This window comes from Micromesistius poutassou (assembly GCF_964030765.1).
Source record: "Micromesistius poutassou genome assembly, chromosome: 23".
NCBI lineage: Eukaryota > Metazoa > Chordata > Actinopteri > Gadiformes > Gadidae > Micromesistius > Micromesistius poutassou.
In genome coordinates this window covers 7,287,814-7,306,052 of record NC_140293.1, presented here as the reverse complement: position 1 = coordinate 7,306,052, position 18,239 = coordinate 7,287,814, and positions in this window count along the sequence as shown.

The window sequence follows — 18,239 nt, the reverse complement described above, 5'->3', positions numbered from 1 at the left end:
ATCTTTCCAGCGGAGGGGGTGGGGGGGCCGCGTCTCTCAAGAGCAATTCAAAGTGTAACGCACGATAGCAGTGGAGAGAGCGAAAAACAAGCTTGCTCTGTGGTCTCTCACACACGCAGAGGTACGCGCACGCAAAACATGCACGGCAAAACACGCACGTACGCGCGAGCACTCTGCGTGTCTTTCGGTGGTTGAGCAATTTGTAATCATGACAAAGTGAAGCGGCGGTTCGGAGAGTGTTTTGCATCTCTAACGTGATTATTTTTCTCCAATCAGAGGCGGGAGATGTGGTTTGATCCGGCAGTCGGTGGATCTCCAGATTGAGCAAAAGAAAACTATTCTTTTGCATACTTTGTTGAGTTTCTGAATAGCTCAGGAGGGAGCAGGTTGAATTCATCTGTTCTCCCCTTAAGGTCTCTCCAGGCTACGGGCCCGGGCGCTAATGACTGAGGTTCAACTCTCCAGGCCAGGGAGCGTCGTTGCATGTGCTGTTTGTTTGCCAGCGGGCTGTACGGCTCGCCTGCAGCCGCCGGGTCTATCCTCACTCTGACTATTTGTTTATATTTGTTTAAGGTTTGACTAGTACAGTCAAAGTCGACGGGGAAGGCCACAAAACAGATGTTTTCAGAGCTTTTCAAAGGGCTCTGTGTAGCGCTGCATCAAAGAGGCGCTCTGTGATTCAACAGGGTGCCTGCTCCTGTACTCCATCGTTCACATCGTGACTCCATTGATTCCTCCTCTGTACTCCTTGTGCATATTTACCCTCCAGAGACCGACGCTTTCTGGCCCAAAAGCACGCTGGGCTGGAAGTCCTCTTCCTGCGTCTCTCTCTCCCTCTCTCTCTCTCTCCATTTCTCTCTCTCTCTCTCTCTCTCTCTCTCTCTCTCTCTCTCTCTCTGTGGCTTTGGGACTTAAGGACTTGTCAGCCGTGTAAGAAGAGGCTGGCTGGTTGTAGTGGCGGCGGTGTGGAGTCGTGTTGCCACTTGCCAGTATGGATGAGTAAGGCCAGGCGTTCACTCCCTCATAGTGGTTTTGTTGTTGTTGTCGCTGTTGCCACGGACGTTGTATTGTGTTGTTGTACGAAAACATTGATCCACGATAATTGATATTGCTACACTTTGCATTGTGTAGCGTCTTATCCTAGCTGTCTTTGTTGTGTACGGGAAATGGGTTAACCTAGTGATGGTTAGTGCTTGGCACTTGGTTCTATGAACATCCTTACTGTACCCACAGAGATATATTGTTGTTTCTCTTTCTTCTGACAGATGTACTTATTGTAAATCGCTTTGGATAAAAGCGTCTGCTAAACGCCCTGAATGTAAAATGTAAATGAAGCAACATGTGTGTCTCGATCAACACATCTAGAGAGCACAGTTTTGTGTTTGATGATAAAATCATTTCTTGTTGCTCGGGAATAAAATATATTCTGCTCTTCAATTGCCGGACAATTCAAAACCCTGGGGTGCCCGGTGCTGCTGCTACGACCCTCGGCTGTTGAGTGACACATTCAGCGGTCGAGGCCGGGAGTCGAGTGAGAGTGGGTGTGAGAGAGAGAGAGAGAGAGAGCGAGAGCGTTCAAACGTGTTTTTCTTTAGTCCTGCGGTCGGGTTGCCACGGCTCCGGCCTGTTTAAACCCACAACAGAGTGAGCGTGTGTGCGTTGTCCGCGTTGGCCGCGCGTCGTAGGGTGTTGTGCGTTTTATTCATGCGCTGGGAGTTTTGACAGGAGCCGCCGCGACGCGAGCGAACGAGAGCTGCGGGTGTGAGCGGTGCGGGAGGGAGGGCGGAAGGGAGGGAGTGAGGGAGGGTTTAAATTAAATCGAGCCGTTTTGTTTGCAGTCCGACAAAAGAAGAGCTCCAGAGACTCCACCGATTACACCCAGCGGCCAGCGCTCTTCTCTGGGAGGAATAACGCGAACAGGGGTTCTGGGACTGGAGGAACATATTACACGCGTCAGAATGGACGCTGATTGTTGCCGGACGCCTCGCTGTGGTTCGCTACGGTACATACCAGAGCAGGCGATCATACAAGATGGGCAATTGTGTGGAAGTAGCCTACACGACAATAAGAATTGCAAATATTTGCGACAAAGAGAAAACAAAAAAAGGAAAAGTAAAACAAAATAGATGAGAGAATATCGGTTTAGACATTTAACAGGACAGTTGTAAAAAAGCAAGTTAATTATGGTATTCCTCCCGCCAAATATTTTCTCCACTAATAAAAAAAATAAACAACACTGAAAAGGTAGTAGTGGGGGGGGGGGGGGGGGGGGGGGCGGGGGTGGCTGCGTGTGATTGGTTAATCACTCTGATTAAGCCCTGCTCTGTCCTTCAACATGTTATTAGCTGATAGGCTCACTGTACACAAGACAAGACAAACGGCCTGTTGACTGGAGAGAGAGAGAGACAGAGACAGAGAGAGAGGTTTCTGAACAGGAAACCAGAGCATTTGATAATATCTGACTCAGTCTCGTCCGCTCATAACCTCATATTTTCAGTCTGGACTTAAGTGGTCGATGGACGTAATGTGAACGGTGTATTAGATGCCCTTTGACCTCACCTGGACAATGTGATTATGAATCCATGTGGATGCTGTGTGACGTCATGCCAGCGGTTCTGTTATTACCCATCATGCACCAGGGCGAGGGGACCGCGGACGACGGCGTCTACGAACTGATGAGCACCGGAGGTGAGTCAGTCGCCTGCCGGACGTAAAGCACACAAACATACGTCTTAATACGCGTTCAGAAGTCACTAGACCCCAGTTCTCCCAGTTCACCCAGTTCTCCTCTCTTTAGTGTCTGCTGCCTCGCTCAAGGAGGAAGAGGAGGAGGAGGAGGAGGAGGAGGAGGAGGAGGACGAAGAGGACCCCTACACCCTGGTGGGCACGGACGAGTACGGCGAGTACGACAACGTCCCCAGCCCCGGCGTCATGGCGCCGGCGGCTCCCGTGGCCCACCGCGCCCCTGCGTCCACGCCCCGGCCCGACACCACCACCACCGCCGCCGCCGCCGCCGCCGCGTCCGCCTCCCTCTCCAGGGACGGAGCCACCACCTTCATCGCCCAAGGTGAGAGAGGGGGGGGGGGGGGGTGGGTAGTGCGGATGTACGTGTGCCGTACGTTCTTCATCCAGAGCGACTCGCCGCGCTGGCGTCACTGCGGGCCAAAGCGCAGCACGTGTGCCGTTTGAATAAATGCACCGTTAGAATGCATTAGAATGCAGAGGGACAATAGAACCCAGGAACAACGGGGTGGTTGGTTTACATTAACCGCAGTCGAGTGTTGAGTAGGAGTGAATACGGCAGGATGCTGTGAATACGGCAGGATGCTGTGAATACGGCAGGATGAATACGGCAGGATGCAGTGAATACAGCAGGATGCTGTGAATACAGCAGGATGAATACGGCAGGATGCAGTGAATACAGCAGGATGAATACGGCAGGATGAATACAGCAGGATGAATACGGCAGGATGAATACGGCAGGATGCAGTGAATAAAGCAGGATGCAGTGAATACAGCAGGATGCTGTGAATATGGAAGCATGCAGTGAATATGGAAGCATGCAGGGTACAGGGAGGGGTGTAAGGAAAAGGGTACGATGGAGGTTGTGTTAATTTAGTAATCCGTCTTTTTGTGTGCGAGTGTTTTTCTGTGATTTAACAATCTAAAATAATCTGTTTACCTTTTCAGATGCGATATTGATCTGAAAACTAAATTATCATTATTGCTATTATTGATTGGCGATGTGATTTAAAATGGGCTGCAGGTGGTAGGAGTTGGTGATCTGAATCTCTGATTCTACTAAAATGAACACAGAAAGACAAACTAATATAATGGAGCTTTAAAACAACAAAGAGAGAGAGAGACAGACAGACAGACAGACAGACAGACAGACGGGGCTTGTAAAGAGGAGTGGGAGAGAGAGACCAGTTGCTGGTCCCCAGTACCTCACTGTTCAATTTCATCAGCCTGAATAATTCATGGAGCCGAAACACCCAAAAGTGATGTGTGTGTTATTAAGGCTCATGAATCATTAACACGCCCCCGACTCCCTCGCTCTCCTCAACGTGGCCACGCACAAAAGGCCGTCTTCATTGTGCCGTGCTTTTTGTCTTTCGCTGGCAGTCCCCCGGATAATATTACAGATTACCCAGAGAATGAGCAGTTTACACTCAAGCTCTCTCTCTCACTCTCTCACACTATCACACACTATCTCTCACACACTCTCTCACACACACTATCACACACTCTCTCACACACACTAGCACACTCTCTCTCACACACACACACTCACACACACTCCCAGACACACTCAGTCACACACACTCACCGCCTCTCTCTGCTGTAGTGATTGGGCAACAGGCGCGCTCTTATTTTGGCGGTTTATTTATGACTCGTCTACTACTTCCCGCGGGAGCAGCAGAATGTAAAATAAAAAAAGAGTAATTTTGTTCCTCTGAATATCATGGCGACCACACGACATGGCCTACACCACCACTGCCTCCTCCTCCTCCTCCTCCTCCTCCACCACCCCCACCCCCTCCTCCTCCTCCTCTCCCCCCCCACCCCCACCTTATGTCCCCAGTGGTGGGGCCCCGGTCGCAGCTCGCCCCGGGCCCCGCCATCTGCAACCAATCTGGGGCCGACCGCCCCGGCCAAAGCCCCTGGAGGAGAGGCCATGACGCGCCTTTTCCACCGGCCGCGGCCCGGTGGTGGTGGCGGCCGCCCCCCCCTCCCCCCCCCCCCACGGGGGTGCAGCATGAACGGGGAGCACGCACACACACATACACAGACACGCACACACACACACACACACACACACACACACACAGACACGCATGCAGGCATCAACACGCACACAAACACATTAACACGCACACACACGTGTACACAGACACGCACATACACATGCACACACAAGCACGCACGCATACACATACATATCAACACACACACTCATGAACACACACATGTCAACGCAAACACACACACGCACACAGATCAACACACGCACACACACACACACATACACATTCATGCACACGTCAACACACACATCAACAAACCCACACATATCCACACATGCGCATGAACACACACACATCCACACACACAGTACATACACCAACACACACACACACACACACAGAGGGGGAGGGAGGGGGGAGAGACGCAGGTAAGCCTCAGACTTACATTATCAAAACCCTGGATCAAACCCCTCCCTCTCTCCCCTCCTTGGGGAGAGAGGGAGGGATTAGAGGGAGAGAGAGAGAGAGAGAGAGGGACAGGCAACAAGTATGTTTAATGCATAAGGTGTGTTATTCAGCTTGTTGCTGGAGGCCGGGGCTCACTGTGGCTCAGACTCAGACCAGAGGCTCAGACTCAGACCAGAGGCTCAGAGGTTCAGACTCCGACCTATTATCAATAATTGGCCGCGCAGAAGAAGAGGAAAAAGCCAAGCAGCCTCTGTCACGCCCCCCGAGGAACCACAACGCAAAGGACGGACAAGAACGTGTGCACGCAGACACGCACACACTCACGCACACACTCACGCATACACACACACACACACACACTCACATACGCGCACACACACACACACACACAATAAACACACACATGCACATGCACGCACACACACACAAACATACACACACGCAAAGATACACGTGTAAGCTCAGGAACACACTGACTGCACACACACGCACATGCACATGCACGCACACACACACACGCAAAGATACACGTGTAAGCTCAGGAACACACTGACTGCACACACACACACACACACACACACGTAAGCTCAGGAACACACACACACGCATGGAGACAAACACACACACACACACAGAGCAACGAGTAAAGGTAGAACAGAGTGGTTGTTTGTGTGGATCCCCGGTGTGGATATTAAATGTAAACAAACTAAAGAAAGCTATGGGGTTAAGATACTGTGTGTTTATGCATTAGGTTTTAAAGGCTACCACTGCGGGTCACGTAGCAGCAACACCCAGATCAATTCATCCACAGACTCCACTGGGTGCGGGCGGGGGGAAACGGCCGGCTCAGCACAACTTAGTTGGATTTAATTTTCTCCTCTTACTGGCTAATCAATAGCTTTGATTGAGGGTATCCTCCTACTTCACTCAATCTGGCAACCCGGAGATTTGTGGTTTCTGCTCCTCCTGGAAAAAACTCTGTGGCCATGCATACCAATTCCCCAGAGGCCTTGAGGAATGCGTTATTTTGTAAAACGTCAGATGGTAATAGTATTAAGAAAGCAGCGTCACTGTATGTGTGGATTGAAGGCAGCAAGTCGGCTCACCGCCTCTCAGAGTATTTAGGTGCGCACCGCCATCTAGTGGCCAAAGCGCGTCACTTCACCTGTCGGTTGCGAACCAGCGACCGACTCATCATTAGGATGAATTGGGCCTGGATCAAAGAAAGTGTTGAATCAGCACATACGCTTCAGCCCGGCACAGGAGAGTTAAACGCCTGTGGGAACACAAGACAATGTTAACACAGTCTTTTCTCTTTGTCTTGGTGTTTAGTTTTCAAGACTAAACACAAGACCTCCAAAGGAAATGCTGATCTGTTGCATTTCCCCCTTGAGGGACAAGGTGAGAGTGATCTCATATTTATATAACCGGAAATACAAACTATACATAATGTATATTACTAAGTGATGCATTTTAGACTAATGATAACACAAATACTAATTATCAATAATTAATTGTTTTTAACCGACTTATTAGTATTAATCAGTTCCTCTTTGGCCCCTACATGTTATTTTCCGGGTCTTTCTAATTTCTTCCCGGAGGCCGTAAAGCGAGCATGGCGCCGCCCACCTACGACACCTTCGTCCCGGGGGTGGAGGGGCTCCTGGGGGCCCCGGGGGCAGCAGGGGGGCTGGACGGGCCCCTGGCCCAGCTCCCCGGGCGGGTGAGGAGGGGCTCTCTGACTGTGGAGCGGGCCCTGGACCTCATCAGGGAGTGGCAGAGGCTGCACTGCAGGGGCCTGGACCCCCACCAGCAGGTAGGGCCCCGACACCACCTGACACCACCCGACACCACCACCTGACACCACCACCCGACACCACCCAACACCACCACCCGACACCACCACTCAACACCACCACCCGACACCACCACTCAACACCACCACCCGACACCACCACCCGACACCACCACCCGACACCACCACTCAACACCACCACCCGACACCACCACCCGACACCACCACCCGACACCACCACCCACCACCACCACCCGACACCACCACCCGACACCACCACCCGACACCACCACCTGACACCAGCCGACACCACCTGACACCACCCGACACCACCACCTGACACCACCCAACACCACCACCTGACACCAGCCGACACCACCTGACACCACCCGACACCACCCAACACCACCCGACACCACCACCCGACACCACCCGACACCACCACCTGACACCACCACCTGACACCACCCAACACCACCACCTGACACCAGCCGACACCACCTGACACCACCCGACACCACCCAACACCACCCGAAACCACCCAACAACACCACCCAACACCACCCGACACCACCACCCGACACCACCCAACACCACCCGAAACCACCCAACAACACCACCCAACACCACCCAACACCACCACCCGACACCACCCAACACCACCACCTGACACCAGCCGACACCACCCGACACCACCACCCACCACCACCCGACACCACCACCCGACACCACCACCTGACACCAGCCGACACCACCACCCGACACCACCACCTAACACCACCCGACACCACCCAACACCACCACCCACCACCACCCGACACCACCCAACACCACTCGACACCACCACCTGACACCAGCCGACACCACCCAACACCTCCACCCGACACCACCACCCAACACCACCACCCGACCCAACACCACCTGACACCACCACCATCCAACACCACCACCCGACACCACCACCCGACACCACCCGACACCACCACCCGACACCACCACCGCACACTACCCAACACCTCCACCTGACACCACCCAACACCACCCAACACCACCACCCGACCCAACACCACCCAACACCACCCGACACCAGTTCAAACTGAAGAACACTTGAGTTATTCTAAGTGGATGAGAGTTGTCATATTATGGATGCATCGAGGGGGGGGGGGGAGTGGGGGGGGGGCTGTCACCGCTAAGCTAAGCCAAGCGATGACGAAGAGGAACGATTATGCGTGCGGGACGGTAAAATATGTCCCCGGCCTCCCGGGGGGCCCCCGGTGAGGGAGACAACAGGGAGATGAATGTTTCACTGTCCCCAGGAGAGGCTGAACCGTCTCCGGGTGAACATCCTCAACAGCCGACCGGACGGAGACAGAGACAGCATCTACGGTGAGTAGGCACCAGACTCTGAAGGGCTGATGATGGCTCCACGTCAGCCCAACGGCGTACGGACCCATTATTACGTCCCTTTGAGGACCCTCCTTGCGAGGTTACACCGCAAGGGCCTGAGCAGCACGCGGGGCGCCATTAGCTCAGGAGGCAGAGCGGATTGGCTGGTAAACCCAACCAGCAAGGTCGCTGGTTCGATCCCCGGCTCCTCCTAGCTGAGTGTCGAGGTGTCCCTGCGCGAGACGCCCTCACCCTAATTGCTCCTGACCAGCTGGCTGTCGCCCTGCGTGGTCGACTCAGCCGTCGGTGTGTGAATGTGTGCATGACTGGGTGAATGTCAGTCAACACTGTAATGCGCTTTGGATAAAAGCGCTATATAAATGAGGACCATTTATATAAATGAGGACCATTTACCGGCAAGGGTTGTGATTGGTCCGCTCACTAAAACCCGACGCAGAACCAAAACCGGTTCCCGACCGCGTCGAAGCGTCTCTGCGTGGTCCTTGCGTTGCGTCAACGTGGAACCATAATCAGCCCTTGACCCTGCATAGCCTCCCCCTTACCCCCCAGCACCCCATACCCCTCTGACGCACTTATTGTATACTTAGCATTGTGTAGCATCTTACCCTAGCTGTCTGTGTTGTGTACGGGGAATGGGTTAACCTAGTGATGGTTAGTGTATATGGGGAATGGGTTAACCTAGTGATGGTTAGTGTATACGGGGAATGGGTTAACCTAGTGATGGTTAGTGTATACAGGGAATGGGTTAACCTAGTGATGGTTAGTGTATACAGGGAATGGGTTAACCTAGTGATGGTTAGTGTATACAGGGAATGGGTTAACCTAGTGATGGTTAGTGCTTGGCACTTGGTTCTATGAACATCCTTACTGTACCCACAGAGATATATTGTTCTCTTTCTCTTTCTTCTGACAGATGTACTTATTGTAAGTCGCCTTTGATAAAAGCATCTGCTAAATGCCCTGAATGTAAACGTAAAGTTGTTCTTTCAGCCCAGAGCAGAGACGGCGACGTGGTAATTGTAAAGGGTTCTGCGCCCCAAAACCAAAGGGATCCATAAATAGACGGATGTTTGTCTCCTGGGGGGTCCTTTGTGTTGTTTTCATCTGAAGGGCCGCATGATTCAGACAAGGCAGGGGCCCCCTTCTACAGAAGTACATTTCCAGCGTGTCAAGGCATTTTATATTCCTCCTGTTGTCGTCCTCCCGGGACCACACAACATCTGGCAGCACAATGCATACATATATTCATGTAATAACAGATGTGATCAATAATTCACCCGCGTGAGGCATAGTGGGCACTCACAGCCGGGGCTTCTTTCATGTAAGCGGAGATTGTACCTGGGTTTATTTATTTATGGCTACGCTAATTAATTCAAACTTTATGTAAACAACGCGGTCACGCACAGCGAGAGGCCAAGACAGACGCAACAGCGCACTCATAACGTCTGTAGAATACGCTGGAATACTAGAGGAATGAATCCAATAAGCAAGGTGGGAAGGGGTATTAACCTAAAGATATGCCTATAGTCCAAAGTGTTTCACTATGAAATACAATCCTGTGGTGAAAAAAGAAGATATGATATTCATACTATTATTTGTTTTGCTCCTTTTTGTGATCTACAAAAAACGTTGTACATCTCTAAATGTTTGATCAAACATGAAAGATAATAGTAGTTGTAGTTGTACACTGAATTTATCTTTTACATTTCTTCACCATAGTCATGCCCTAATACCGAATCACTTCATCAGCTGGCAGCATAAGCACTAACCTGCTAAATACTACTAATCACACAACCTCTACCTCCACCTGTAACCTGTCCTCTGCTCCACAGATCAGTTCAACGCCGTCCAGCCCACCAAGCAAGGTAAGTCTTCCAGACAGTTTCTATATCGGTGTATTAATACGTACTGTTGAAGACAACAATGTGTTTGATCTGACTCTCCCGTGCCCCGTAATGAGGTCTGGTCTGCGTAGTCCGTCCACTCAGACCTGAACAGGGGTTTGGTTGTTTGTTGTCGTTTGACTCACAGGCAGCACGGGCCGTAAAGACAGCCAGCCAGCAGAGTTCTACAGCCAGCCCCGCAGAGGACCCCATGTAGGCCTCCTCTTTACCTCACTCTGCTAGTCTTCTGTTTCCTCACTCTGCTAGCATCCTCTTTACCTCACTCTGCTAGCCTTCTGTTACCTCACTCTGCTAGCCTTCTGCTACCTCACTCTGATAGCCTTCTCTTTACCTCACTCTGCTAGCCTTCTGTTACCTCACTCTGCTAGCATCCTCTTTACCTCACTCTGCTAGCCTTCTGTTACCTCACTCTGCTAGCCTTCTGCTACCTCACTCTGATAGCCTTCTCTTTACCTCACTCTGCTAGCCTTCTGTTTCCTCACTCTGCTAGCATCCTCTTTACCTCACTCTGCTAGCCTTCTGTTACCTCACTCTGCTAGCCTTCTGCTACCTCACTCTGATAGCCTTCTCTTTACCTCACTCTGCTAGCCTTCTGTTACCTCACTCTGCTAGCCTTCTGCTACCTCACTCTGCTAGCCTTCTGTTACCTCACTCTGCTAGCCTTCTGTTACCTCACTCTGCTAGCCTCCTCTTTACCTCACTCTGCTAGCCTTCTGTTACCTCACTCTGCTAGCCTTCTGCTACCTCACTCTGCTAGCCTCCTCTTTACCTCACTCTGCTAGCCTTCTGTTACCTCACTCTGCTAGCCTCCTCTCTCTCTCACTCTGCTAGCCTCCTCTCTCTCTCACTCTGCAAGCCTCCTCTTTACCTCACTCTGCTAGCCTTCTGTTACCTCACTCTGCTAGCCTTCTGTTACCTCACTCTGCTAGCCTTCTGCTACCTCACTCTGCTAGCCTCCTCTCTCTCTCACTCTGCTAGCCTTCTATTACCTCACTCTGCTAGCCTCCTCTCTCTCTCACTCTGCTAGCCTTCTGTTACCTCACTGTGCTAGCCTCCTCTCTCTCTCACTCTGATAGCCTTCTGTTACCTCACTCTGCTAGCCTCCTCTCTCTCTCACTCTGATAGCCTTCTGTTTACCTCACTCTGCAGTCAAACCTCGTCGGGAGGGCGGAGAAACGCTGAAGGTGGAGAAGCGGTGAAGGTGAGTGGTGACGGAGACATGACGTTGCATGGCAGGTGAGCCTTCGCTTGGGATCTCTGTTGATGACAGTTTGATTTAATTTCGATTTTGATTATTGTTATTTTTCTTTTTTTACAGGTTAAGCTCAAGAACTCCGGTGTATAGCCTGTTCTTCAATTCCGTTGTGTTTTATGAAGCTCAGTTCATGTGTTGACCATTAAAATATGTTTTTTTCTGTTGTTTTTACCAAACAAACTTGGCATCTGTAGTGCCTTGCCTGTTCTCTATCAATACTTAAACTCACATTTTTGGACATTCTTTAATTATATTATTTTTAAAATATTAAATTATTGAATATAAACGTTTATTCACTGATTTTTACGAATACACAATAGCACAACTCGTTAGCCGGCCTTCTTTAAATTTGTCCATGGGAATTAAAAAAGCGTCGCGTAAAAACAGTTCACACGGACAATCCCACTTCCCACCTCAAGGTGGTGCTGTTACACCAAGTGAGAGCCGCCAAACCAGACCTCTCCACCCGCCCTCCCGTCACACCGGGTTTCCACTCCCATTGTACACCGCCGTGACCTGACCCAGAGAAACACCGACATCCCCAACCAACGGCACACGAGAGAAAAGCCACAAAAAACAGACACTAGTCCCAAATCCGTTTTTTTTCTTTGTTATCTTACAAAAGCCTTGTGAAACCCCACCCCACCCACCCGGCCCCTTGAGACAGCGAGGGCCCCTCAGGTGAGAGATCTCCATTACACTGCTGCTCCTGTCCTCACCACAGACACCACCCCTGTACACCACCCAGCCGGCCTGGGAACAACACCACCCAAACACCACAACACACACCCCCACCTTTGATTCGCCCGGGCCGACCGGAGGTCGAATCAAAGGTGGGGGTGTGGGGGTGTGCGTGGGGAATTCAGTGAATGCATTGCTAATTCCGAAGCGTGGGTCTCGCAGCCCGGGCACCGGCGCGGCGGATCCTTGTGCCAACAAAGCAGCTGGTTTCTCGCCGGGCGCACATCCCTGTTCAATCATGCTCTTTGTGAATAATACGCTAAAGCCATTCCCGTTAGCCTTTGGAGATGATCCGGGCTCCAGGACCCCGTGGCATCGGAGGCATATGCTCAGACCCCCCCCTGTTGTACCCCCCATCCCCCCCCCTCACCTCACCTGCTGGGGTACGTCGGACCGGCGCCCGACCCAAGATGGTCGCCGGAGGACACGATCGTGAGAAGATGGGGCCGATAGGAGGAGGGAGAATGGGGGAGGATGAGGAGTGAAAAGGGGGGACGGGGGACGACGGGACGGGGGGGAAAGACGTCTCTGACGTTTACCTTCAGCTTTACGTCCAGGGTGTTGATCAGACGCTTTTATCCAAAGCGGCTTACACACACACACACTCACACACGCTGACGGCGGAGTCGACCACGCAGGGCGACAGCCAGCCCCCGTCAGGAGCAGTCAGGGTGAGGGCGTCTCGCTCAGGGGACACCTCCACACTCCGCTAGGAGGAGGAGGAGCCGGGGATCGAACTAGCAACCTTCCGGTTCCAAGTCGACCTGCTTTACCTCCACCACCTCTCCCACCGCTAAGACCTTCAAACACAATCACCCCCGACCTCACCGGAGGGCTCTCCACAGAACACAGGACTACGCCGTCTGGATTAGCTGTACGATGAACCTATCGGCTTTGGAAACATCTCCATCCTACTCCACCATGGAGGACTCAGACCGACACACACGCACACACGCACACACGCACACAGTGCCCCACCCCTTCCTGCTTCTGTGCCCTCTCTCCCCCACTCCCTCCCCCCTGCCTCCCCCCTTGCCTCCCCTCCCGGATTAGGCCAGAGGCTTGCACACAGCTGTTCCCAAACATCCCGATAAAAATCGGACAATTTCACAGTCGGTGGCATTCTTTCATCTCCCTCCTAATCCACACACCGGCCCCCCCCCCCCTCCCCCCTGAACCGCCGCCCCATAGGCCGGCGCACGGGACCCCCCCTTCACGGCTGACCCCTGCCATTCATGTGATCACTTCTGATTGGCCAGCGGGAAGGGGGGGGGGGGCGTCGTTAGGAGAGGGGGGGGGGGGGGAAGGGGGCGGGGCTTAGAGGTCAACCAGGTCGAGGAGTCACAAGGGCAGCGGTGCCATATGGATGAATATCAAGTATTCACGTACTGATCGTGGTAAGTAGACATTTATTTATATGTATATATTTATTTATAGCAGTGGTTAGCTCTAGAGGTTCTGGGTTCAATCCCAACGGTCTGCAGCATAACCTGTAAGCATCCAGCACGTCTTACATACAACACACAATATTCACATAATGACATGTGTCTGGATTCACTGTCAGTCACTTTGGACGACAGAACAGGCTAAATGACTATTAATAGTGATCGTACAATCATTGATGATTATTATTCTAGTGCTTATTCCAGGGCAGTAGATACAGAGCGTATACAGAGGCTTCAGTAGACGAGGAATAAAGCGTTTTGTGACGACGATAAGATATGCCTGGCTGTAGGGTCTGAGCGCTGGCAGCGCGGAGACGCGTCTGTGACCTCGCGGAATCAGGAGGAGACCGCTTCCTCTCGGCACGCCGCACGACTCTGTTTGTCCACTCGGATTTAGGGAATCCAGAGTGAATAAAGATGAATAAAAATCGCATTTGTCCGTTTAAGACGAGCCGCTCTGCCCTGAAAGGAACCAGTAAAGCAAGGCGGCGATCAATGCCTGGTTGTCAGCCCCCCCCCTGCTCTGTGTGCTCTCTCTCTCTCTCTCTCCCCCTCTCTCTCTCCCTCTCTCTCTCTCCCCCTCTCTCTCTCCCTCTCTCCTTCTCTCTCTCTCTCTCTCTCTCTCTCTTGCCCTCGCTCTCTCTGTCTCTCTCCTTTTCCTTCTCTCTCTTGCTCTCTCTCTCTCTCTCTCTCTCTCTCTCTCTCTCTCTCTCTCTCCTCCTCCTCTCTCTCCCTCCCTCTCTCTCTCACGTCTTTATTTCCCTATGGGCTCCGGCTGTTTGACTCCAACCTTTATTCGCACAGTAATTCTTCACAGTTCAAACAGGGCAAGAAAAGGTACTTCAGCCAAAAGAAGAAAAAAGAAAAGAAAGAAAAAGGAAAAAAAAGCAGGAACCGAATCAAAAGGCCAAGGAAATAAAATGTGTGTGGGGGGGGGGCTGGGGCGGAGGCGGAGAGGGGGGGGGGGTTCTGTAATGTGTGTGTGGAGACACAGTGGAGCTCTGTGTCGGGGCTTTGTCGACACCGGGGGTGTAAAGAGCAGACACACCCCCCCCCGCAGGACGCGTTCATTCTGACGAGACTTTTAACGCCAGGAAGCCAGACCCGGTCTGTTTGTTTAACGGGGCTCCGGGGCCCCGGGCCCTCGCTGAAGGGCCCCTGAAAGGCAGCCCGGGCCGGAGTGCCATAAGCAGACGATTTTATGCGTAGTGCGTCGTCCTGGACGGACGGGGGGGTACGGGGGGTATAGGGGGGGTATGGAGAGGTACGGGGGTGGTACAGGGGGGTACAGGGGGGTACGGGGGGGAATGGCGGGGTGTGGGGGGGTACGACGGGGGTACGGGGGTACGAGGGGGTATGGGGGGGTACGGGGGGGTACGGGGGTACAGTGAGGAGGTGGAGGGGGTGAGATGACTTCTGAGTGGAGGTTAGCTTTCAGAGGAGGAAGGGGAGCCGCTGTAGACGTTGTAAAGAACGTCAGGAACAAAACCCAGCCGTCGCCGCGTCTCGCATGGCGCTCGCGTTCTGCTCCACGCTCACGGAGAAGAAGAGCCGCCGTAAAAACTAATGGCGGATCCACATTAACTATTTTATTTGAGTGCGGGAGAATGTGCCTAAAAACCTGGTAATTGCCGATGTTTATAAAGCGGTAAAGTGCTCCTGTAAATCGGGATGATCTACGGGCTTGGCCCTCGCAGACGCTCACGATTCACGGACGTTTGCTGTACGGCCGTCCGGGTGACGTTACGATACGGTAACAAAGCTCGGAGTCAGAGCGAGCCTTACGCTCCTCGTTACCGGTTCACAGCGGTTCGTTAGCGGGTGATTCCTCTACATCCCGGCGTCAGTGAGTCAGTGGATAACGACCGCGACCTCCGCCGCACCAAACCAATCCCCCCAACACACTGACACTCTCATCCAAAGTATTACAATAAGGACATCAGTCAGAAGAAAGAGAACAACAATATATCTCTGTGGGTACAGTGAGGATGTTCATAGAACCAAGTGCCAAGCACTAACCATCACTAGGTTAACCCATTCCCCGTATACACTAACCATCACTAGGTTAACCCATTCCCTGTATACACTAACCATCACTAGGTTAACCCATTCCCCGTATACAACACAGAGAGCTAGGATAAGACGCTACACAATGCTAAGTAGTGTTTTTAAGAGCCAGGATGTCCGACACACAATAAGTATGTGAGAGGGTTGTGTGTGGGGGGGGGGGGGGGGTGAACCAGTGAATCGTGAGTCTCATGCAGAAGCTGCTGAGCGACAACAGCGTGCGTTCCCGGCATCGAACAGAGGACCCAGGGCCGGTCCGCCCAGACCTGGTTTATCAACTGGCGTCGGCGCGCGCCAGTTAATAACCCCTCCCACCTCCCCCCCCCCACCCACCTCGCCCCGGCCCCTTTGTCCCCCCCCCCCCCCCCCCCCGGGGGCAGACCCCCACCCCAACGCTGCCAACTGGCAAAAGGCGTGTCTGGGGCGTCCTTCAGCGCCCTTGTCCGTTTGATCTCGCCGGGGTCTGCCAAGGAGCGCGCTGCGTCCACGGGGCCGACGGGGCGGTGAGGCGACGCCCGACGGCTCTTCCTCCTGGCTGTGCGTTATGTTTTGATTCTCGTTGGTGTTTCTGGAGATGTTTATAGGTGTTTATGGCTCCTGGTCATTCCTGCAGAGGTCTGATTCTTTAGTTTGATTCTGGCGATGTGGGGGAGGGGGGGGGATTATGTGAGCAGTGTCACAGAAAGAGACACACCAACACACACACACACACACACACCCCACCCCCCCGACACAATGTGGTCAGGGATGCCATCGGAGCCACGGGCATCAATCATGTGATGTTATGAGGACAGGCCTAACTATAACCTGAGCGTTACCGTGGCGGCCGGAGCGCGGGCGCGCCGGTTCAGGCACACTGGAAGGTGGTCGCTGTGGACGGCTGAGCTGCTAATTAAACACGTTAGCAAGAGTCGTCAGCGGGGTTCGTTAGGAACGTGAATTTATGTCAGGATATTGTTTCTGGATTTTTTTTTTTTTTTTGTTGTTGTTGTGGTTTATTTTAGATAATTTTGCGTTGTTCATTTAAAAACAACAAATACCTTTGCATGCTTATGAAATTCAGATCATTTTTTTTCCTCTCAATAAATGCTTTGATTTCTGACAAAGTTATGCTAATGTATGTTTGAACGTACCGGACAATCCCGGGCCAACAGCTGGACAAATACACACACACACATGTGAATACTAACGCTGTCACGCACACACATACACACACGCACACACACATGAATACTAACAGTCTCACACACACACACACGTGCGCACACACATGAATACTAACACTCACGCACACACACACACAAGCACACACACGCATGAATACTATCGCTCTCACAAACAGACACACACAAAGACACACACACACACACACACAAACGTGAATACCAACTCTCTCACACACACACACACACAGCCATGCATTTGCACGTGAATACTAACAACTCTCTCACGCACACACCCACACACACGTACACACACACACACACACACACACACATGTACACACCCCCACACGTACACACCCACACACACCAACCACACCACAGTGCTGTTTACCAACACAGTGTGCTGGGGATTATGGATTAATGGTGGATATGAATGGCAACAAACATGCAAATATACATATCATATTTACACAGGCGTTTTCAGCGGGGGACTAAATAATCACTCGCACACACACACACACACACACACACACACACACACACACACACACACACACACACACACACACACACACTCCCTCTCTGGGGTCACCAGTATGCTATGTTGGTCTCTTTGTAGCATGCTAACCTAGACCTCATTTCCAAAAATCTCTTATTTTTACCCAATAATTGATCCCATTACACACTTTAATAACGGCATAAGGAGACGGTAGGCTAGCGTTTGCTGCAGGGAGCTGCGATGGTGAAGGGCTTCCAGAGCCTCGCGGCGCGCTATGCTAATGGCTGCTGTGGATTACATTCCAGGGCTTTTTGGCCTGAATCCGTTTTAATGATTTTATTTTTCCCCTTACTCAGATGCAGGTGAGGGCCTTCGATTCTGGTTGAGACACGCCTTCCATATCAAGACTAACAGAGAGACACACACACTCCTGAACACACACACAGACACACACACACACTGAGCGAAATACACACACTCACACACGCAGACACACACACACACACACGATAAACAAACCTCTCACACACTACACGCAAAACGAAACACATACACAGACATGCTAATCTAAATTAAACAACACAATCTCAAACACACACACGCACACACACACACACACACACACACACACACACACACACACACACACACACACACAGACATTCACAGAATGCACACACTAAATTAAAGACGCACACACATTGATATTCTCCAGGTGCTGGGGTGCGGCGATGTGATCACACC